Genomic DNA, 23,320 nt, shown 5'->3' with positions numbered 1-23,320 from the left:
CATGAACTGTTGGTGGGAATGCAGGTTTATGCAGCCACTGTGGAAAACAGTATGAGGGTGCCTCAAAAAATTAAAAATAAAATTACCCAAACTACTGGGTGTTTAAGCAAAGAAAACAAAAACATTAATTTGAAATGATATATGTACCTCTGTGTTTATTTCAGCATTCTTTACAATAACCAAGTTGGAAACAATCCAAGTGCCCACTGATAGATGAATGTATAAAGAAGATGTGGTATATACAATAGAATATTACTCATGCATAAAAAAAGAATGAACTCTTACTATTTGCCACAATATGAACAGATCTAGAGGGTATAATGCTAACTGAAATAAATCAGAGGAAGACAAAGATCATATGATTTCACATGTGTAGAACTGTGGCATCATTATATTGCACACTTGAAACTAATATAACACTATGTTATTATACTTGAATTTAACATATAAATCATTTAAAAAATAATGGTGATTTGTTTTTGGTAACTATGTGATTTCCAAGTCCACTTATCTATTTCCATTGATTACAGCAAAGTAAAGCCCAAATCTTTGGGTAACATACACTACACAGTTCCCTAAAGCTACTGACAAATATAATTTTACACCGTGATCTTTACATCTTTGTCAGGTTGAAATACACATACTTACTTCCAGAATTCCTACCTAGCTTTCAGTCCTACTTTACATATGATCTCTACTAAAATCATCCTAAAATACTCCAAGCAGAATTAATTAAAATCTGAGCTTTGCTTCAACAACACCAGAGAGGTACCATGATGGAATAGAATAAACAACGGCTTTGGTGTTGGATTGCTCTTGTTGATTCTCATCTCTACCATTTATCTGATACGCAACTGTAGCTGATCATTTATCCACATGAGCCTCAGTTTCCTCTTATATACAATACAACTAGTATTCCTATCTCACAGGATTTACTTAACTAACATGTGAAACACAGTCCCTGGTACAAGGATAAAGTATACAACAATATGAAACATTATTATATAATTATATATAAAGTACTTGGGATATAATAGGTGGACAGTAGTACTATTTTATAATAACATCAAAATAATGTTTGGCTTCTATTTTCTTTATTATCCTTAATTAATATATTTTTTATGATCCTTTGTCAATAGAATTAAAAATAAGAATTGCATCTTTCTCATTTTATGTCCTTGGTTCAGGTAGGTCTCTCAGTTGTAACAGGTATCAGTGAATGCTGTAGAATTAATAAGCCAGTAAATTAATGGCACAAAATTTGAAATGATTACACGTTTTGGTACACTGGGTTGATTTGCCAGGATGCAATTTAGTAAGAGTAACAGATGAAGAGTAATAGATGGGGAACATAGGGACAGATGTTGAATTGGTAATACTAGATTTTGAGCAGTCAGGAGGCAACGGGGAGAAGATACAGGTTTATTTGTGGGACAACAGGGGTTGGACTTTTCCCTTTGCTCTTAGTATTTTGGTAATTATGTGTTTTGTTCACCAGACTCTAGCATACAGTGACACTTAATATTTATTTTAAATGAAAATTTACATGCACTGTACAAGTGGCATGAATTAAGTGCTGTTAAGGTAATAAGGCAGTATGGGAGAAGAGAAATACCTGAGGTTACTGGACACACATCTGATCTTTGCCAAGACTGAGGCCCCCACTGGGATTCAACCAGGAGAGTACTGTTTTTCCCATTTCTATTCCTTCCTATCCCTGAGCAGATAAGAAGAACTCAATGTCTTGGCCTTCTACAGGCAGCCTTTATCTAAGAGCACTAGGTGTATTTTTTTTTTCTTATTATGGTTTATATAGTTTCTCTAACTCTATGACTCTGTCTGATATTAGTCAAGTTATTTATTATCTGCCCAATTTCCCCATCTGTAAAATGAGAATAACACCTCTGACCTCATAGTATTGCCGTGAGGATTAAGTGAGGACAGCTGTAAAAGACAGTGTTCAGCAAGCATTTGGTACACAATAAGCATTGAAATGTTACTTATCACCAAAGACTCATTCCTGTAAAGGAAAAAGATCTTTTATTTCTACCTCTAGAACTAGAAAGTAGTTCTTAATCAGATGACTACACTGAATTAGGAATCAGGGCACAGGACTTCTACTTTGCCACAAGTCACTAACTTGTTAAGAGACCTTGATTAGGTCACTTAGCCTCTCTGGGTTTGGGGTTCCTCATCTGTAAAATAAATGCTTCCACTAAATGGACTCTGCGGTCCCTTCTCACACTGTTTATAACCCAATGTGCTGTGTTAAAGGCAAATGATATATGAAGATCAGTCCTCCCTGTGCAAGGCGCTGATCTTTCATGAAAGCAGTGGTCTACAGAGGGGTGGGAAGGAAATGAGAATGCATAAAATTAAGAAAAGGGAAGATGGAAAGTAGAAGTAGAAAGCATCAAACAACCTGACCATAAAGCAATGAGTTATCCTGAACAGAATGGGACAGCAAGTCAAATTTTAAAAAATTCTAAGGCAGAAGACACATATCTATGTTTAAAGACAAAAGGAAGATATAAAATTTTAAAAAGGTTAAAATGCCTGCCTTTCATTATCTCTTCATTTTTAAAATTAGTCTAATTATTACTTTTCATTTCATCAACACTTTTTCATTGTCTCTAGAGTCATTCTTCAAAATTTGCTTTGCTTTGTTTTATCATTTCAGAAAGCCCAATCAACAAGCTATGAGTTTTGCTGTCAATTCGAGAAAGTTAACTTAAAACTAAGGTGGAATTTAAGACATCTTCAGTGCCATTTCCTTTGTTGCACAGAACCATAATGCAACCAGAAGAATTTTTATCAAAGTAAAAGCAACCCATGATCTTCTAGCTTTCTGCACTGCTTTGCACTTTAAACATAATGATATATTTGCCCATTTTGGCAGAACTAAGGATGCTATAATTACTGAGGCATAAGATAAGAAAAGAAACTAGAGAATGAGTCAAATGAATGAAAAAGGAGGTAACAGCTTAAAAATGAGGATGTGCATAGACACCATGCTATAGCTGAGAGACAATGGTGTTTTAAAAAGGGGAAAAGTCTAAAAAAGAACGGGTAAGACGGAACCCAATGAGAAAATTGAGACTGGATGGCTAGAATATGGTAGAGCTCAAATTTCTGATTCCTAGGATCTTGAGATTTCCACTAAAGGAAGTAAAAGTCAAGAAAAATCCTAAAGACAAAAAAAAAAAAAAAAAAAAAGAAAAATCCTAAAGACAACTCTTAAGTGGAATGCTTAAAATCATCTACCAGACTAATATAATATCTGCTTTGGATAAACATTTATTATGTAGCTTTTCTTTTGCAACAATACCTAATGGTTAGCATTATCCATCTCCCTCATCTCCCAAATTATAAAGAAAATGTCATTGGTAATTCCGAACAAAACATACTTTTACATTTTACATGCTTTTCAGCCTACCGTTTCTTTTAAATAATTGGAAATACATACATAATGGTTTAACACTATTGCCATTTTGGACTTTTATAAACACTATCCAATATTTGGATTCAAATATTTATCCCTAAATTCTATCTGAAGGTCTCTCAGGCTTCATTAAAAAAAAAACAAACAAAAAAGTTTTTGTTTCTTTTGTCAGCATTTTCTTTGGGCATAATAATGCCCAAATGCCACTTAATAATGGAAAACTGTTTTCATATACACAAACTGCCTTTTCTCCTTTAAATATGACATGAGACATGAAGTTAGTATCTTTGGATCAAGCACAAAACTATTTCCTGCTAATCTGCTGTATCATAACCTTCTTTATAACTTGGCACTGTCTTTTCATCCATTTTGACCAGCTTAAATCTTTTCTATTCAACCTGCCCTTGATTCACCATCTCTCACTGGGCCACCCAACATACTGCTCTCTCTAAATAGAAATTTCTAGCAGCACTTCTCTAAGAAAGAGCATCTTTTCCCTCTTCCTAGACCATCTTCAAGACTTCCTTTTTTTTTTTCAAGACTTCCTTATTCCATTGAATACTTCTAATCTCGTCTCAATTTATTCCATATTTCTTTTTAATGAAAGTCAAGAAAGGAGTGTAAAAGGTAAAATGAATGTAAGGGATCCCTGGGTGGCGCAGCGGTTTAGCGCCTGCCTTTGGCCCAGGGCGTGATCCTAGAGACCCCGGATCGAGTCCCATGTCGGGCTCCCTGCATGGAGCCTGCTTCTCCCTCTGCCTGTGTCTCTGTCTTTCTCTCTCTGTCTCTCTCTCTCTCTCTCTCTGTGTGACTATCATAAATAAATAAAAACTAAAAAAAAAAAACTAATGTAAGAAAGACTCAACTGGCTTTCTTTAGCACCATCCCAAGCAGAATCACAGACAAAGAAGCCAAGACTTAGAGCCATTTCACACTATTCAAAAGATTCCCTGATACTACCTGAGTGTTAAAGGCAAGTTACCTCTTTATTCTACATGGTAGGTGTGGGTCTTCCATTTTGTGTCCAAGACTAAAATCTCAATCCAAGCTCCCACATGCGAATATACATTTCTTTCTTTCAGTGTGTATAATACTCATGGGGTATTATATGGAAAAGGAAGTCAAATATCAGTTTTGGGTGGAACCCCAGAATAAAGACAGGGAACATGCTACACATGATTAAAAGCCTAGACTATCTTAAAGAATTAAGTTAAATTTCCCCCAAACTGATTCCTCTCAAACGATACTCACGGGGTTTTAATAATACAATTAAACTTAGTAGGTAAAGGAATAGTCACTAAAGGATTTTGAACTGAGGAGAAATAAAACAAGAGTTATTCTGATTTGACAACTGGAAGAGGTATTGTGGTGATCAAATAATTGATTACAATGGCCTGAACTTGGTCTTAGAACTAAATAAGAAAAAAGATGGATTCTAGAGATATCATTAAAGATGAAATCATTAAGATTTGAAATCTTTTTGCTATGATGGAGATAAAAGATGGAGAAAGGGGACCAGGGATAATATAAGTTCTAGCATAGGTGACTAGGAAAGATAAGTGATCTTAAAAGATACCTAAAAGAATGGGGTGTTGCATGTGTGTTTTGGAAGATGGGTGGTCAGTGCAGGGCTGTGAATCTGGAATGATGAATCTGAGTTGGTAAGCAGATAACCAGAAGAGATGGTTAGCAAAGTGTCAGAAATGCAGACCTGGAAAAAGTCAAGACTGACTGAAGAGTCATCAGTGCAGAGAAGATATATTAGATCACATAAATGGATGCAATATAAATGATGAAGATATAAGGAGAAGATATAAAGAGAGATATGAAGATATAAGGACCAAGCATAAAATCTCAGTGAGTGCCTAAAATTAGGGAGCAGAAGGAGGAGGAAGTCAAATGCTGTGTATCACTTAGCAATAATATTGATGGATCATCTGCTTCACCAAGATGCCAGAATAACAGTGCTAGTACTCGATAACTTATAATAAAACTATTATTCCATTTCTCTTAATTTAAAAATCATTACTATTTTGCAAATATTGCTAGCCATGCAATCCACTGTCTATTCATGCTTAAAGTGTAACGTAATGTGTTAGGTCTTGGAAGAGGTGTAGATTAATAGGACATGGTCCCTGACTTCAAGGAACTCATCCTGAAGAGTGATCAAAAACTCCCACTATATATTTATAATGCACAATAGTCACTCAAGTTAAAGCAACCAAAACTAAAACTCCTTTTAATCAATAATTTACCCTTGAATAGGACTTCTCACCCTTTCTTGTACAAATTTTCTCATTTATCGTCTCATTTGATCTTTATAACAACTCTGTTAAGAAACACAAGCAGATATGTTTCTGCATCAGCTTCTTCTGACTTAACCAGCCACATCTGTCATTTCTTAAGGGATCTATCAGCAGGGGCAGAGTGCTGGTGATGGGGAATGTGGTGCAACTCCAGCTCCCGTTCCTCTTATGAATGTTGAAATCACTGTGGCTTCCTTAGAGAGGTTTCTCCTGTCACTAAAGATAAGGTCCTTCTCTCAAAGTCTGTTCATCAGAGATACATGTATTTTCTCCCAGATTCTGTTTTTATTTTTGTTGGTTCAAATTTATATGATATATATTTTAATATTTACTTCTGTATATAAAGGTGCCAAATTTATTATATAACATTTAAAACTACAAAATGGTAATAAAAACATCAATCATAATTACTACTGGCAACTATCACTAAGATTCTGGTGTTCTTGGGGCACCTGGGTGGCTCAGAGGTTAAGCATCTGCCTTCAGCTCAGGGCGGGATCAAATCCCACATTGGGCTCCTCTCTCTGTGTGCCTCTCATGAATAAATAAATAAAATATGTTTAAAAAAGAAAGATTCTGGTGTTCTCTATATCCATGCCTAGAACTAGGTCTGTATTTATATCCACATCTGTCTCTAAATAGTGACGTCATATTTTGTATTTAAATTTGCATCCTGCTTCTATCACTTAACACCATTTTATCACTTAATAAAATCGCTTTCCCTCATGACAATATTCCACTTCATTCTATAAATGGAACATAATCTACCCTACTATTTCTTTTGGAAAAATTATGCTTGGAAGTTTTGTCTGGGAAAGACTGAACATAATGTCTATCCATAGGAGTCTCATTTCTATAGTACTCCATGAAAGTAAAAAGACCTTTAAATAAAAAATAGGTGTAAAAACAGTGAAGAGAAAATCCATAGCACTATATAATCCCATTAACTCTGGACTTAACCTGCTTACTTTTTATTAATGACTTGTATCAATGTGTCTGTAGGGTATGCTGATCAACTGTGCAGATGGCATAAAAACAGGAGAAATAATAAACATGTTCAATGATGAAATGATGATCCAAAAGGATCAGACAGGTTGAAATGATGGGCTAAATTAAAGAATGCATCTTTATTTTTTTTTAAGATTTTATTTATTTATTCATGAGAGACTGAGAGAGAGAGAGGCAGAGACATAGGCAGAGGGAGAAGCAGGCTCTATGCAGGAAGCCCAATGTGGGACTTGATCCTGGGACTCCAGAATCACAACCTGAGCCAAAACTATTGAGCCACCCAGGCGTCCCAAAGAGTGCATTTTTAAATGAATGGATTTAAATTTTCATGCTTGAGTCAGAAACAAAAAAAATCAGTAGTATATCATATGAAATGTGATTTAACAGAAAGTTCATGCAAGATAAAACAAAAGAAACAATGGTATAAAGCGGGTGACAAAAAAGAGAGCTAGTATAATTTTGAGATGTTTTAACAAAAAAAATATGACAAGAACCAGGAAACTGATACTTTGTTTTCCTCTAAACTAAACAAGTCAAACGTGGAGTTTGTTCAGTTTTCTGCTTTACAGCTTAAGGAGGATATCAAATGGTTGCCATTTAACAGAGGGTGCTCATATTGCAAAAAGTCTCAAAATATTACATATAAAAGAAAGTTGAAAATATTAAGGCTACTTAGCCAGAAGATAATGCTAGTGAATTTTAGTAATTAACTCAATAGCTATATTAAAATACATAGAGAAATTTACGAAAAATAATTTGTCCTAATAGACTTCTTCTGTGTCCCATGAAAGCAAACTTAAGACCGAAATAGGTTCTGGTACCAATTCCAATGTGTGGAGGGATCCCCCACAACAATGAGCAGTTCTGGAGACACCAGTTGGATGTCCTACATTTCAACTCAATTCTGATATTATTTACCTGGTGAAGCATCAGATTCCACAGAGTAAGGTCTCAGTCCCACAAGACAACCCACCACTTCAGATGCTAACCACAATCCCAAGTAGCTACAAACTAGAAGCTCCAAAATCCCCTTCAATTCAGAATCTGAATCACAAGTCCAGGTTGTTACTTGTACTTCTGGCAGATTAGCTATAAATGAGAGGTTCCAAACACCTGTACCCTGGGCTCCGTTAATGTACTAGAACAGCTCATAGAACTCATTAGATTACTAATTTATTACAAAGAATATTAAAGAATACGAATCAACATGCAGATGAAGGGATACATAGGGTGAGGTCCTGACAAGGGGGTTCTGTCTTTGTGACGCTTAGGGACTGGCATGGTGGTATGTGGAAGTGTTGTGGTTCCTCAACCTAGACGTTTTCCAAAACCCCTCCTTTTGGATTTTTATGAAATCGCCAATACATAGCCATAATTGATTAACTTATTGGCCGCTGGAATTGGATCAACCTCTAGCCCCGCCCCTCTCCCAGGACGCAAGGGGCCAGGATTCAAAGTTCCAATATTCTATTCGTGGTTGGTTCCCCTGGCAACCAGCCCTCATTCTTAAGTGTTTTCAAAGTCACCTGCATTAACATAAATCCAGTTGTGGAAAGGGCTTGTTATAAACAAGACACTCATTTTACCTTACAGCTCTAAAGTGTTTCTCAGGAACTAAGGACAAGAAACCAACTACTATAACAAAAGATGACTCATTGCTCTTATGCAGAGGAAACTCCTAGGGTTTTGGGCACTGTGAGCCAGGAACTGGAGATGAAAACCAAATATGTATGAGAAAGCTTATATATCACAGTATCATAGAACCAAGGCGTGATAGTTACACAAAGATGAATTTTGTTCAAATACAAGGAATCTGGCTCAATATGTGACAACATATTGTAATAGTAATATAAAACATTCCAAAGTATTCCAAAATAAAATAAATTGCCTCAAACTATCTCCTGACTTTAGGAAATTCCAGTCTTTGGAGCTGTCCATGGAAAAATGAGGTAAGTATATAATCATCTACATTCTTTTGCACAATCTCATCTACGTACATTGCTTAAATTACCACCACTGATGATTTTAAATGATTTCTAGTCTCATCTGTATCTTAAGTTCTAGACACACAATTGTACCACCTTCTTTGTTGTCTCTGTATCAGCGGTTCTCAACTGAGGACGATTTTGTCCCTGCCTCAGAAAACACTTAGAAAAGTCTGGAGACATTTTTGGTTGGGACAACTGAGTTGGGTGCTATTTGCATCCAGTTGGTAGAAGCCAGGGATTTGCATCCAGTTGGTAGAAGCCAGGGATATTGCTAAACATCCTACTATGTGTAAGGCATGCCTGCCACAACAAAAATTATGCAGCCCAAAGTGTCTATAGTACTGAGATTAACACTCTTCCACATTTACATCCGACATACAACAAAGAGCACGACCAACTCCAAACTCATTATCTCCACTCCACTGTTCGCTTTCCCCTAAAATCCAAAGTCTCCTCTCAATAAAGCTTAGTTGCTACTTCCTATTATGATTAATGGCATCATTAGCTACCCCATCACATGAGCTAGGAATCTTGGAGTCATCCTTAAGTCCTCACTTTCCTTTGTCTATTAATCTACTTCTAAAATACCTTTCTAAATCTTCTCTCTCCTTACCACCATTGTTGCCGCTGACTTAGCTCAGTGTCACCTACATTTTGTCTCCCAAAGATTTTGTTGTTGTTGTTGTTTTGTTTTCTTTTTTTTTTTTCCAAAGATTTTTTTTTTTTTGCTAATTCATCTTTCACAGTGTTGCCAGGATTATCATCCTAAAACACAAAAGCAATAGTCCTATTATCCTATTCAAAAAACACAGGTAAGCTTCCTGTGTCCAATATAAAAGTTCAAACCCTGAATCGACATGGAAGGTGCTAAACAATCTGTCCCCACATTCTCTCAACAATTTCATCCCATTCACTACCTCCTCCCCTTGGATGCTGGATTGTATACTTTTAATGTCCTTCTAAATATTGAGATTCCATAGCTCTAATGCTTTTCACTTATGGATGAGAAAAGATAGTAGTGTTTTCATTAAATATGTCCCATTATATTGCTATCTTTACATGAACATCTATTATTTTGTTTCCGATGAGGCTTTAATCAGGGTGAAAATTTCTAGAGAGAGCGTATCAAAAACAGGAAATGTAAAATGATCTCTTTTCAACCATAGTAATTATATATTATTTTATAGGTTTGGTAGCCAAAGGAAAGACATTAGCGACTATTCATGTTTTGCTTTATGATATTTTTAAATATTTAGATTTTATGAATAAATACTTCCCCAAATCAGAAATCCAAAATGCCAGTACATGTTACATTCTCTCCCTGGATGAGTGAGAGGATCATTGGGTAGGTCACATTTTCTTTTCATGAAGTATTAATACTTCAGGGGAGGTTAAAAATGTAATGGTTTTTAGAGGTAGCATGAAAGGAAAACAAATATTTGACTATCTAATGCACACAGCCAAGGTGAAATGACTTGATGTACAGATGGTTAAATGTTAAATATGAAGCTAAGGGGGACACCTTATGAAATATATTTGAGTATGCACTGCATCGAAATACATTAAAAGTACACAAATCTCAAAATCTCTTTATTAACAAGATAGAAAAAGAGGCATTTTGGGGGCACACCCAAACCTTTTATATTTGCCTTCAGAATTTGGACTCATTAATACTGTCAACACATGTACTCAAATGTCTCCTCCTCTGTGCTGAAGTTGAATCCTTCCTGAGGAGACCATGCTGCTGGCGGCCAAGAACAAAGTGAGGTGTTCCAGAGAAGCAAGTCTGGGGTGACAGCCAAATCTCCACAAAGCAGAGAGTTCTCTAAATAATGAAGAGTTGACTGTGATGGCAAAAGTCTTCTTGCAGGTGCAGATGCATGCACTTTGGAAGAGAAGCAACCCCTTTCAGCTGCTTCCCCTACCCCATCACCAGCACCTTATTTTCACAGTGTTCCAATCTTACTTGAGTTCTTACTTGAGGAATCTCATTACTCCAAAATATTCCAGGTGTGGGATGGAGCAGGAAAGCAAGGAAGGCAGGTAAGTGGGTAGTATAGAAATACAAACAAAATAAAATAAAAATGGGGCAAGGAATTAAAGGTCCTTCTATTTCCTAGGTCTTATTCCTGCTTTGAGCATGATAACTTAATGTATTCTATTCAAATTTAATACCTGAAAATGAGCCTTCATGCATACATTGCTGACATTTGGGGTAGTGAGTAAATAGACTACTCTATCAAATTGAAGCCCCAGACATCAATTAAGATATCTGTGTCATCACTGCAGATTTTTGAAAGAAAGCATATTCCCTGGAGTTTTATTGGCAGAAATTCTTTTATTTCTATTAGTCTCCCGCATTTCACATTTATCTCTGTAATAAATTAGTTTTGATATAGTTTGTTATCAGATCCTAAAAAAACCACTGCAAAACAACAATTTGGGGATACTTCATTCCCTGCCTGCAATATAGGACATTTCTTCTTCAACAATACTTTTTATAATAAAATGAAAATCAGTAATTGAATTAAGCAGCGTTTTAGACAAAATTAAAGAGCGTAATTTCTCAAGTTTTGCAGTTTGCTTATCAGCAGTAAATGAAAGCTAAAACTATAGCAGAGTAATTTGTAAAGCATCGTTTTCTGCTGTCTAGCTAATAATTACACAAACATAGATTTTTCATTCTTCTTAATTCTTCTTAATGTGTGGTTCATCAAAGCAGACAAACAGTATCCTTTTCTTACTGAAAATGTCTCTCAAACTCAATACATTACATCCTTGGCCATTGTACTTTGTCCAATTTTGCAACACTGACAAAGCCTAGGGTGACTCTCCACTTTTATTTTTCAGAAACATTTCAACATGCAATGGTGAAACCGTCTGAAAAATACATCTGCAAAGCTGAAAAAGATGTATTCTAAAAAAATGTAATGGTAGATATGACAAGTGTCTCTGAAATCTACTTATGAAATCATAAGCATATGTCAGAATAATTCATTGCAATTAATTGTACTCAGTCCTAGTAAAAGTTTTCAAATTTGACAAAGTCAGCCTAAAGTGCATCTAATTTCCTTTATGAGATATATCCATATAATAAACTCCATTCATTTGACGGTGGAAGGTGGACATTAGAGGATTCTGTATAAAAAGTGGCAATCAGTGAGATACCAACCCTGGCAATCTGAAAAATCCATAAACACACCAGAAGATTACAAAATGAAAAATAAATAAATAAATAAATAAATAAATAAATAAATAAATAAAAAATAAAAAAATAAAAAAAACAAAAACAAAATGAGAAGAGTGAGGAAAAAACGTGGAAATTTTGGTAACTAGAACTGGGTGGTGCAAACCTATGGTGAAATAACTAAAAATGACATATTAAAGGAATGGAGATACCAGGTTAAATTTCTAAGCTCAAGGACAGAACAGACCTTTATTTTGACAAAAAGTCATTAACTGGGAACCAAGTGAAATGATCAGTGTGATCATGAAGGAGAACAGAATATGCTACCCCACTTTGGCATAGATTATTTTGAGCTGAAGTCAATCAAGACCCAACCGACTCAAAACTGTACCTGTCCCTTAACTACCTAAAATATTTTTTTTTCCTAAAATAATTTAGATGGGGGTCTGGCCCAGAAAGAGAGCAATTACTCACGATCACTCTTTTATCTCACAGATTTACCTGCATACCAGGGAAACATCTGATTATCAAACATCTGCTCTTCTTATTTTCCTATGAATTGCACTCCTGCTCTTTGAAACTCCAAGTCCCTATCCCATTCCTTGGCTCAGAAGGGCATATAAAACTCAACTGCCTGACTACCTTTAGGTCTCATATTTTTATGGGGCTTCCGTGCATACAAAATTAAATTTGTTTTTCTCCTGACAAACTGCTTTTTGTCAATTTAATTATTAGACCAGGCAAAACACCTAGAAGGGCAGAAGAAAAATGTTTCTGCCCAGCAATCATTTAGTCAGACATCCTGTTTCTTTTTCTTTTTCTCTCCCCTACCATCAGGATTGCTATCAGGATTCTATACACAGCAAGTGGGTAGTAATGTTATTGTACTGTTACATACATGCCTCAAGGGCAAGGTTTACTCTTTTGCATTATTTATAAACCCCCTTAATGTCTGACACAAAGCTCTGCATATGAATACTACAGGCCTCAAGTGCAGTGATGATAGGTGTCTCTGAAATTTACATACAAAATCATGAATCTGTGAAGTCCTACTGTAAAGTGCTCTTTTTTAGGATTCGGCCATTTGTTTCTCAGTGTGGCTAGTCAAGGGTGGAAGGTGAGAAGGCAAGCTCAAGAAACGACAGTTAAGAAATAATTTAGATAAAACCAAAACCAAGGAAAATGATTTTCTAGCTTTTAAAAGAGCCTGAAAAAGCACCCCCCCCCTTTTTTAATCTACCTGAATGTAAAGCATGCGACACACTACTCCAGAACCTCTGCAGAAGGAAATCATCAGGCTATATAGGTGACTTATCTGCAATATTTACTGAGAAAGATTTTGACAATAACCTTCTGATATCTAAATGACTTGTATTAAAAGAACAATGACTAGTTCTTCTGTCTTCACAAAGATCAGGAGAGAAGATGTGGGTGTATATGGCAGGAGAGATTTTGGACAACGTTTAGCTAAGAATTTCATAACAACACAGGTAACTGCTCCTGGCAACAGATTAGCCAGGGAAGGTATGACATAAGCTTCTTTGGAAGTGCTTTGAAATTGTAAAGATTCTCATCTCCTCTTGAGAAAAAAAAAAGCCACTTCTCGAGCTCTTCTTTAGCCCTCTAAGATTTTAAAATTATATGTTAAGGGCCAAGTAAAATTATAATTACAGAGAACTTATAGGTTATATCTAACCAGAAAAAGCTTATTAATAAACTAGGAATACCACTTTTCCTATCAGTCAAATATCTAGCTTCCCTTAAGTTTATTACTCAGTAACAGATCAATACAATTAGTTGGCACAACTGAAAATTTTCCTGTAGCTGAAGGTACAGCAAGGGATTTAATACTTTCAATAATAATTTAAAACACCCTCAATAATAACTTCAAAGAAATTAATGTCAGATGGTTTACTAATTCATAATGAAAAAAATAGTTTTAGAGAACATTAGAGTGAAATATTAGAAATATTTTCTTTAGAAAATCGCATCAAATACCCACAATACAAAAACAAACAACAATAAAAAACACACGTCCTAAACCTTTAGTATCATTTTAAATAGTAGTAAATGTTTCTCATAGAGAACTTTTTTAAAGTTAGAAATGTTTCTGTCAAGTATTAAAAATAATGAATACATGAGTTGAAAAGTAATTAACTCAAAAAGTATTTCTTAAGAATTCTCTTTGAATGAGGCTCTTATGTAGTAGTCAAAATCAATTTAACCAACTATTATCCTGTATCTGGAAAAAATTCAATGGAAATACAGAGAAAGTAGGAAATAATCTTAAGGTATCGCACTTAAAAAAAAAGTTAAATCAAAAATTTAAATCAGATTTCTTAGTTGAGGTAGTGTACTTATGATCACGATATACAGGCATCAAGGATCCAGGGCATTTACCTTCATAATCAACTTACATCAAAGCACATCCTACCTATATAAGTAAACCTTAACCATCTGCGATTCCCCTTCACTTGAAATTTGCTTTTGATTTCAAGCACCTGTAATGTACTTCATATTTCGAATGACCTGGGGAAATGAAGCCTTCACGCCCTACAGTGTTTTTACATCCTGACAGTTTCCAGCCATGCTCTCTCCCTCGGGAGGGCTCAGATTACTCTCAACCAGTACCTGCTGACTGACAAATTTCTATGTCTCATCTTAAACTTTTCATCCTCCCTTCAGCCTATTTTTTCTAGTTGCCTATATCTTTGGTTGCCATTTAATATATCATCAAAATCACCAAGGGAACTTGTTAAAAACAAAGACAGTGACCCTCCTCAGATTCTGAATCTCAATCTCCTAGATTTGTGTCTAGGACTTTGGACTAACAAGCCTTCTGCCAGTACCTAAACTCCTAAAGGACTCCCAACCTTTATCAGTTTGAGACAGTATTTTATGACATATCTATCTAAAATTGAGTCCTACGATACATTCCTTAGGATCTCAGTCTCCATATAGTATTTAAATTAATTGTCACAAAAACCCTAAGCAGGGAGAATTACTGTTTCTATTCTACACAAGAGGATACTGAGGCTCAAAGAAAAAGGTATTAGGTAGAGCTACGAGCACTTCCACCATACTGTGTAGATTATATGGTGGGATGAAAAAGACAAAGGACTCAGAAGTGAGACTAATATTTGAATCCCAAGACGGCCACTAATGAAGCCTGATCTTGCCATTCAACTTCTTTGAGCCCCAGTTAATCACAGAAAACTAGTGATTCTATAGCTGACCCTCATAGGTCATAGCATATCATCGTCACTCAAGAAATATTAATCTATTTCCATCTGCAATTCTATTTTTCTTTATTATTTCCTGAAGCCTGAACCTATTTTAAAATGCTTCTCTTGGCCCGTTTGCTTCTGAGTAGAAACACAGTCATACCCTTATTATTGGATGTTAATCAGTTATCTAAATGTGATTGTTCAGGAAGCTGATCTGTAACGTAAAGCATCATATCAAACCTGTTGACAATGGAAACAATAGGAGAATTTCCAAAATTAGGAGAATAATAAAAGCAAAATTATTAAATAAAATTATTATTATTATTATTTTTATTAAATAAAATTATGATACAGTCACACAGTAAAAAATATCCAAGCACTAAAAACTGTAATTTTTAAGGAACAGCTAATAAAATAATAAACACCCAACAGGATATGAAATTATATTTATTACATAATTCCATGATCAAACATATGTGTACACAGGCATGTGTATGAACATATGTATATGCAATTGTGTCAAAAGAGAGAAAGGAAATATGCCAAAGTATAAATAATAGTTCTCCCTGGCTTGAGTAATTATATATTGCTTTTGATTAATTTTTGTTTGGATTTTACATATTTGCTATAAAATCAAGTGCATTTTTTATAATGAGAAAAGGTGAACATCATATAAATGAAATATATAAAGAAAACAAAACAAAAAATGCTGTAATGTGAACAAAATGAAGCAATGCTATCATTTGCTTCTTTTTACGCTGAGGTCATAATGAGAATATATATCTTACAAGGGTTTCTTTAATTTCTGTTATAGCCAACACTGTAAAATGCTCAAGAATAAAGATCCTCTCAGATTACACACAGCAGAAGTTTCTCTCTGAACATATTTGGCTTCCATGAGAATTCTACAAACACAGTATCTGCGACAGAAGGCTCTAAAGTCAGGGAACAAACTTATCTTCACTGTGTGGGGTAGTTTCTCATTTACACAGAAATCATCCTTTCCTAAATCAAACTGCAGTACCCACATCCCAACATTTAGTACCAGTCTATCCTCGCACTGTTCTAGGCCTCCTATTTTCAACAGTCTTCCCCCTGTGGCCTTGGGCAAATAACTCATCCTTTCTGTGCTTCTAAATCCGATATAATATAGGACAATAACAGTACCCATTTGACAAGGCATTCTTATTTTGAAGATTAACTCGGTTGATATTCCGAAAGCCCATGAGAAGATAATCATAGTATATTAGTGATCATGATAACAATGGGTATTATTTTTAACCTTGACAACCATGTTTAAGGAACAGGAATATACTTGCCTCAGAGACTGGGACTGAGAGTCTGAGTGGCCTCTCTCTCACCGAATGTGTGCCAAGAGTCAAACGCAACTTTCCCTGACACCAAAGCCCCTACCCATCCTTGAAATCATCACTCAATGGACAGTATTCATAAACAGTCACCAACCTATTGTCAGACACAGAAACGGAGCAATATTGGACAAGACTCAGCTGTTGCCTTGAGTCTAGTGAAGACAGCAGGGAGGTCTTCAAGTGGTCAAAGTATGGTGGCAAGGATGAGACTATGCAGCTGTAAGGGCAGACAGAAAGGTGCTAAGTGTGTCTAGAGGGGTCGGGCAAAGCTACCTGGGGGAAGCAGCACTTCAGCAGAGATCTGGAGTATGAGTCAGAGTCAGCCAGCAAGCCGGTGGGGAACAACAATCAGTTGGCATTTGCTCCCTGGTGTTCTGTGCTGGAACTCTGGAGCTGCCAAAGCTAACTTCATGCCAGGTGACAAATGATCTGAGTGCCCACAGCTGCAGCTGCCGCTTTATACCCTCTCCCTCCTACTTCCATCGTTAATGAGCCTGAGACCAGAAAAGAATACATCTTAGTAACCAAGAGCTCTTCTGTTAGCCTTTGGTCCAGAGATACAAGAAACGTTCTTCACTCCTGTTAACAACACAGCTACAGATCCTTTATTACTTCCCTCTAGCACTTGCTAAAATAGAAGTTTGCTGCTAACTCTCATTTTTATTCATCTTGGTAGCGGGTTGTTTGTATGCTCATAAATATACTCATTATAAAAAAAATACATGATTTTTTTTTCTTCCAGGAACACCTTTAAAGCATGTCAGCGCCCTAAGGTTCCTTAAGGTTAATTCTTGCTGCTAGGAACACTTCTGACTTGCCCTAACTTTCAGCAGTTCTGACTTTGGAACATTCTATCTGCAGTTACACAACACCCCAGAGACACAGCTATGCCAGGAGGTATCTCTTCTCCATGTAAATAGCTTTACAGAGTGAAGGCAAGGTTTGTGCCTTTATAGATATCTCTGCATTTCAAATATTATTTTTAAAAATCTCATTTCAAACACCTGATTTAAAGAGAAGCGACTTCCCCTTTCTGCTGTGACATGTCATTTTCAGCACACAAAGCTTTTAGAAAGATTTCCCTTTTGCACCTTAGAAGTTACTGCTATATGTCTGAATCTGCTTATTTGAATTTGTGAGGGAAAAAAATAAGATTTTAATCTTTAGTTAATTGTCAGAAACCCAACTTCAGTGCTGTTTGTGGCTGGCAGCATGTTGAGTTTAATAGGGCGATGCAACAGGAGCATGGAAATGGTTTCTTTCCTTTAAGGAGTTTACAGTTTGGTTGGAAAGGCAAAAGAAATCATGTTAAACTGACTCAGTGACACCGACTATAGAAAGTAGAGACATGAGGACACCAGAGGAAGAAGAAAACTTTTCTCTGCTAGGAAAAAGGAGTATAATATTGAATCCAGTAGTAGAATATTTTCATTATTGTGTATATTTTGTAGTTGTGCATTTTTGAAAGCCCAGCTTTCCAAGAATAGAGAAAAAGCCCCCAGTATATTTTCCAAGGCACTCCATTTGTATCTTTTTAAATGAGCATTTAAAGAAACTTATACGTTCTCCTGAAACAAATTTTTAAACAATTTAATGTAAAGGATCTTGCCAAACTAGCTGTACTTATATAAGAAAAATGTATTTCAATTGTTATAAGAAACACAGCAGCTTTAAGTCAACCACTAGGGGGAAAAACCTGCAGTATACACTGCAGTATATTTCTCTGAAACTGAATATCCAGCTTTATTTGCACAAGATAGGCTTCCCTAATCCATTAGTCTCCAGGCCAAGCCATGCCCCAGGGCTTAGAATAAGGTAAAATTCCTGGTCACCATACCTTCCCATCTCCTCTCACACGGGCTAAAAATAAAGCATTAACAGTATGTTAACAGGATGGAGACCAGGGCTGGTGTGAAAATTTGCCATACTGACACGGATGAGAGAAAAAGCCTGACTCTGTGCTCATTAGCTCAAAGTGAATCAAATCCTGCACGCTCAGTTTAACTAACACATATAAACCCCATCAATATACATTTTTAAACTGAGAAATTCTACGCTTGCATATTTTTAGAGGAATCATATAAAAGTAAATTACGATATAGAAGTCATCATCACAGAAGAAAGGTCTCTCTTGGGCGAAAGGGGAAACTCCAGGTGTTTGTTTAGCTTTTAATGTTGTTGGTTCAAGGACCCTGTTTATTTGGCTTTTTTATTTGTTTGACGCTATACATGCATTTATGATTTAGTTGAGTGAACCACATTTATAAGGTTCCTTGAAACGTCTATCTGCCTTTAGTATCATCCTTTCAAATGACAAAAAAATATTTTCTTCACTAACTTTTTCACATGTGCCTGTCACTGCCCATAAAAGCTACAGATATCATTACACAGGGAAAGAGAAAAGGACTACCTCCGTGTATGGAGGCTGGGACCCCAAGCATGCTACCTCAGCGCCCCCTAAAACCATGGAAGCAAAGAGCTAACAATCTCCTAAGTGATACCTATGCACCCCTCAGAAATACAAAAAGGACCTAGAGAATTTGACCTCTACTAAGTTGCAGACGACCAGACACAGGAGGCATTCATGTAAGAAGGCAAATATGCACCATAGGGTGCAAAGACATTCCTCAAACTCTTCAACTGTTTCCCAGAGTTTATTTGTTAACTCCTTTAAAAATGTGAAAAGACTATTCATGTAAAAGGTTAAAAACAGAAGATTTAAACAGCAATAGTGGCTATTCTAGGGGACTTGCTTTTCATTACCGGAGCCATAAGGGGAATCAGCTGGAACAATAGTTGCAAAGAACTGGTGAATTTTGAGGATGTTAATCATTGATGAGTAATAGGAAAGCTAAATGTAAATAATATAAAAGCCTGGCCTTATCCCCATTTTACCATTCATTCATTCGTACAGTAGATAAATACTTTTTTTTCCAAGAAACTTCTAGGTTCTGAGGATATAATTCCGAAAAAGATTTCCATGTCTTGGAATTTATATCTCATTATGGTAGATATACAATAAGGAAATCATAAATCTATTGTAAAGCTTCAGAGTGGCTCGTGCTATTTTGCACAACACCCAATACTTCTAAAACAGTTCTTAATGCCTATATTGTTAGTGATACTGGGAATGAACTAATGATGAAAATCCAATATGGTCAGCCTGACATTCAAGGCCTCTCTAATACCATCCCCTCTCCTCCACCACACACGGACACCTGTTTAATATTATCTCTTACTGCTCACCACCCCCTCATCCCCCCAAGATCGATGAAGAAAGCAACACCCAACATAAATCCAATTCCTGACTGGACATTATCTTTACTCACCAAAACTAATCTTTCCACCCATCTCTCGAGAGGGGCACCTTATAATATAAAGTCCCTAAGTCAGATTTCTTCCTCATCTTAAAAGCTACATACGTTTGGCAAGCACCTCTCTAATAGCACTTGTTCTGGTTTGCTATTTTACTATATATTCGAGCTCATACAAATGCCCATCCTAGTCATTTGACTGGCAACTTTTTGAGGGCAGGGATTGTTTCTAACCCGTCCTGGTATCTCAGGCTTTATTTGGCATACTATCTTAAACAGTGAGGTATCCATTCATATTTCTCACGTTGAATTGTGTTATATTTGCTGTGTGCAATGGGAGAACATAAAATTCAGTACCTGGTTCATGTACAAATCTGTTGCCAAAAAAATGCATACACGTTTTTAAGTGCCTAATATTAGTTTTAGAGTCATAATACTGAGAGTAAAGCCTCAGCCTCTGTCATTTGCAATGTCGTTCTGAACTTTTGGGTCTTTGAGTCGGCTGACTAGCTTCTACTATAAACTCCCACAGCCAGAACTCGCAAGTTTTCAGAGCTCTTGTGCATTCCAGCTCTAATAACCTCAAGTCCAGGGGAATCTATATTTATAAGTCGATGCATTCTATTTCCACATAATCACTCCAGGGCATATTTTATGTTCAAAATATAAAAACCAAACTTTTCCTCGGAATTGAAAAGCACAAACGAAGTGCACAACTGAATGAGACTTGGGGAATTTAAAATGCAACACTGAAACAATTCAAAGAATTAAATGCCATTTGAATTCAGATTTATTTATTATTATTATTTTTAGCAATAGATGATCTTCCTACTAAGTCACCCAGATAGAAATACCGTGTGGGATGGTGCGAAAATCCATCCGTACCCAACGCATGCATGTTTTTACAACTGTGTAATGACTCTGCATGCAGATAACATATATATGTTCTTGCCTCCACGTCCACAACACATATTCACATGGCATAGACCATACAAAATGTACCTACACGAAATGGGTATTTTTCATCATCAGCTACACAATATCCCTTCTTGCACACAGATATGAAAATCATTCATATTTTACAGGTGTGTCTGAGTCTACACCTATAGGTAAAAGTGATCCAAGATCTAGTCCACCGCAGTTAAACATTTTTTTTTTCTATTGTCTTTTAAAAGTCATAGCTGGTAAAACCACATGGTAATATGGTTTAGATTTACTTTCTTCCTTTTTTTTTTTTTTTTCTCTCTCTCTCTCTCTCCCTAACAAAGAAACATAAAAGTATTTTGGTGGCATTACCATGGGTTCCTTGACACCATTAGATCATATTTCCATCCACAATGTCCTGCAAAGCTTTTATGGCATCATGTGGGAAAAGCAAAGGCTGTGACCTCACACCCGCACGATCCAGGTAAAAATGAAATGAGTGCATGCACAGAGGCACAAGTCAGGACACAGAACGTTCTGCACACAAAGAATGGTCACACGGGTCCCTACCCAGCACAATCGCGATTCAGTAGTTTTCTCCTGCACGTACCGGCTCAGCTGCCCGCGATCCGTGCTGCTTTTAAACACTACCGAGCAATGTACACTCCAACGGGCCGCCCGCTTAAGTTCTTCCCTTTTGCGCTCAGAAGTGGAAACCCTTGGACAGGGAGGGACGCCCTGTTGCAGCTGCTCCGGGTCCTGGGCACCCACCTCCGAGGCGAGCTGGGTTCAGCCCCGGCGCGCACAGCTCCGTGTCCCCGCCCGCTGGCGGAGAGCGCGCACCAGGGCGCCACCTGGAGGCGGCTCGGGGCAGCTGCGGCGCGCTCAGAGCAACCAGGTGGGACAGAGGCCCGCAAATTCCTTGCCAAAGAAGCATCCTGTTTTATTTACACTTTCCTATGCATTTTTTTTTTTTAAGACAGAAAGGCAGGGAAAGGGGAGATGGAAAGTAGAAGTAGAAAGCGTCAAACAACCTGACCATAAAGCACTGAGTTATCCTGAACAGAATGGGACAGCAAGTCAAATTAAAAAAAAAAAAAAAAAAAAAAAAAACTAAGGCCGGAAAAAAAAAATTCTAAATGCAAGAAAAGGGAAGATGGAAAGTAGAAGTAGAAAGCATCGAACAACCTGACCATAAAGCATGGAGTTATCCTGAACAGAATGGGACAGCAAGTCAAGTTAAAAAAAAAAAAAAAAAAAAAAAATTCTAAGGCCAAAGACACATATCTATGTTTAAAGACAAAAGGAAGATGTAAAATTTTAAAAAGGTTAAAATGCATGCCTTTCATTATCTATTCATTTTTAAAATTAGTCTAATTATTACTTTTCATTTCATCAAAACTTTTTTTTACGGTCTCTGTCTTTTGTTGCCTGTGAATGTTTGGATTTCTTTCATACTTCACAGTGAAAACTGCGATCTTGTCTATATACAAATAACAAGAGGTGACAAATTTTGTTTCTTTTTTTTCTTTCTTTCTTTCTTTTTTTTACTCATCTCAAAGGAAAATAATTAACACTGGATGCTATCAGAAGTTACTGGGGGCTTGGCGTATAATAGCAAAAAGGAAGCGTTCCAAAAGAGAGATCTATGCCTCTGAACTAACAAAGTGCAAGCGTGTTAAATATGCTTTTATTACTTGAAAAAAAAATAATTGCAAACCTTACCTCTGGAAATGTTTAGTGTGTTCCTTTTCAGGGCATTACACTGACTTGAGTATGAAAACAAGAAAAAACAGTTTTGGTTATAGTTCATTTGATAAGGTGTTCATAGGACTTAAACATTTCAACAAAAGCTCCTTGAATTAATTTCCCTCTAAATATCTCCCTAAGCTTCTTTCCATTAAACAGGATAATTTGTATACCTGAATGAGATATAAACTTAATTAATTAATTGAATAGAGCACTTAAAGGCTTATCTGCTGTGATATGCATTAGAAATGTGATTATTGAATGTTTTGTTATTCCCTACAGATCAAAATGAACGCGATTGCTATCCCCATCCCCCACTCCACCTCATTCCTAGTTCCACCATGCAGCAAGATTTGGGATTTCACCCTTCTTTTAAAATTAAAACGCGTCTTTGAAATGATTTAATAAAGGACCCAGCTATAGTGATTGTATATTTTTCCAGCCAAATGTGGACCAGGGCTCGATTACACTCTGTGTGGGTGTCCTTTTGGGAAACAAAAATTCTTAATCACTTCAATTTCAAATCGGTGTTTGAGAATTACTGGCAGGATAAACATAGAAAAAAATATTTCATCAGTATTTCATCTCAAATGTTTATTTTCATGTATTCGATAAATGCATGTATTAGCTTTTTGAACATATACCATTAAGTATTTTCTAAAGTAAGATTTTTTTCTTTTAAATATAGTATGTACCAAATATTCAAACTATAATTTTTATGAGTTTGTAGAGTCTAAAAATTCATGTGCTGAAGGGATTAAAAAGAATGTTAACTCTTTGTGTCTCTATACCCTCAACTCTCAGC

The 23,320-nt window shown here is 36.2% G+C and overlaps 2 long non-coding RNA genes across 19 annotated transcripts in view; one reads left to right on the top strand and one right to left on the bottom strand.

Moving 5' to 3' along the window:
* The window catches only part of LOC144302653 (uncharacterized), a 540,109-nt gene that overhangs the window by 455,761 nt on the left and 61,028 nt on the right, over positions 1-23,320 (bottom strand). The window contains exon 3 of one of the 16 annotated variants that reach the window (XR_013369622.1): positions 22,492-22,535. The exons of 10 other annotated variants lie outside the window; for them this stretch is intronic. This is a non-coding gene — a long non-coding RNA (uncharacterized LOC144302653). Of the gene's footprint in view, positions 1-21,336; positions 21,613-22,491; positions 22,536-23,320 lie in introns of those variants that run through there. 5 more of the 16 variants (XR_013369624.1, XR_013369623.1, XR_013369627.1 and 2 more) reach the window with 5 other exon arrangements.
* LOC144302655 (uncharacterized) lies at positions 8,250-22,949 on the top strand. 3 transcript variants are annotated; one of them, XR_013369630.1, is made up of 3 exons: positions 8,250-8,705; positions 10,400-10,787; positions 22,798-22,949. It is a non-coding gene; the product is annotated as an uncharacterized LOC144302655 (long non-coding RNA). The 3 variants fall into 3 exon arrangements; XR_013369628.1 differs by lacking the exon at positions 22,798-22,949 and adding an exon at positions 12,427-12,649; XR_013369629.1 differs by lacking the exon at positions 22,798-22,949 and adding an exon at positions 11,595-11,878.

Source organism: Canis aureus, chromosome 31 (genome assembly GCF_053574225.1).
Source record: "Canis aureus isolate CA01 chromosome 31, VMU_Caureus_v.1.0, whole genome shotgun sequence".
NCBI lineage: Eukaryota > Metazoa > Chordata > Mammalia > Carnivora > Canidae > Canis > Canis aureus.
The sequence above is the reverse complement of the archived record's forward strand: the minus strand, read 5'-3'. Positions and strand labels throughout refer to the sequence as shown.